This window comes from Drosophila guanche, unplaced genomic scaffold (assembly GCF_900245975.1).
Source record: "Drosophila guanche unplaced genomic scaffold, DGUA_6, whole genome shotgun sequence".
In the NCBI taxonomy this organism is placed as follows: Eukaryota; Metazoa; Arthropoda; class Insecta; order Diptera; family Drosophilidae; genus Drosophila; species Drosophila guanche.
This window is the reverse complement of record NW_023000560.1, coordinates 1-906: the sequence shown is the minus strand read 5'-3', so window position 1 is coordinate 906 and position 906 is coordinate 1. Positions and strand designations below refer to the sequence as shown.

General features: G+C 41.6%; 1 long non-coding RNA gene across 1 annotated transcript; it reads left to right on the top strand.

Annotated features, from left to right (window-relative positions):
- Positions 1-9: 9 nt before the first annotated feature.
- LOC117591773 lies at positions 10-828 on the top strand. Its single transcript, XR_004574478.1, has 2 exons — positions 10-355; positions 720-828. It is a non-coding gene; the product is annotated as an uncharacterized LOC117591773 (long non-coding RNA).
- The last annotated feature ends 78 nt before the right edge of the window (positions 829-906 follow it).

Below are 906 nucleotides of genomic sequence, written 5' to 3'. Positions count from 1 at the left end.
TTGTGTGAGTTTGGTGTGAAACCAAAAGGTTGCTGTGAAGTTCTGATGTTTTAGGCTTAGAGTTGGCTTTTTACTGAAATTTATTTGAGAACCAGCTTCTGAATTGCTTGGAAAAGCAAAAACACGTAGAAATCAAATCACAATTTAAATATTCCCGCAAAGCGAGGAATTTTGAGAGTAACTTCTGCGTGCAACATGCGAAAAGTGAGCGGCAGTGCTCTTCAACGTGGGCACGAAATAAGCCACATTCTGGTCCCCTTGCGGCGATGTAAATGGGGGAACATCGAACAAATTATTCTTTCAGTTCTGAAAGTCTAAACTAAATGGTAATATTAATCAGAACATCAAAATTGAGGTAAATATTTATTATCTATAGTATATATGGAAGTGTGAACGTATATTATTTTTGGTATATTTCTGGGGTATTTTTGTGCTCACATTTGAAACGCAAAAATGCATACGGGAGAGCGTTTAATAGGAGAGAATTTCCCTGACCGTTTAGAGACAGGAATGAATTTCCCTGTATATGAACAGCGCGCTCAGCTTGCTATATTTGAATTGAACGCTCTTTTACTACCAGAAGATGTCAAACTATCGGTTGTTTTGCAACTTGTAGAGACAGGTGAAAGAGAGAGGAGCTACTATACTCGTTACTATCGATGGTTGAGGAATTAACCAACCATCGATAGTAACGATGGTGCTACCGGTTTTTCTCCCAGCCCTGGTCACGCTGCGTGCGACGCCAAAAACCGCGTTTTTGTTTTTATTGAAGAAATTGCCTAAGAAACTTCCAAGAATTGCACTGATGTGGAGGGCGGAGGCGCAATTAAGAAGCGCACCATCGACGTGGAGGCTGGACGACTGCCATACTTCTCGGATTTGCAGCTGTGCCCAGTGGCCTGACGG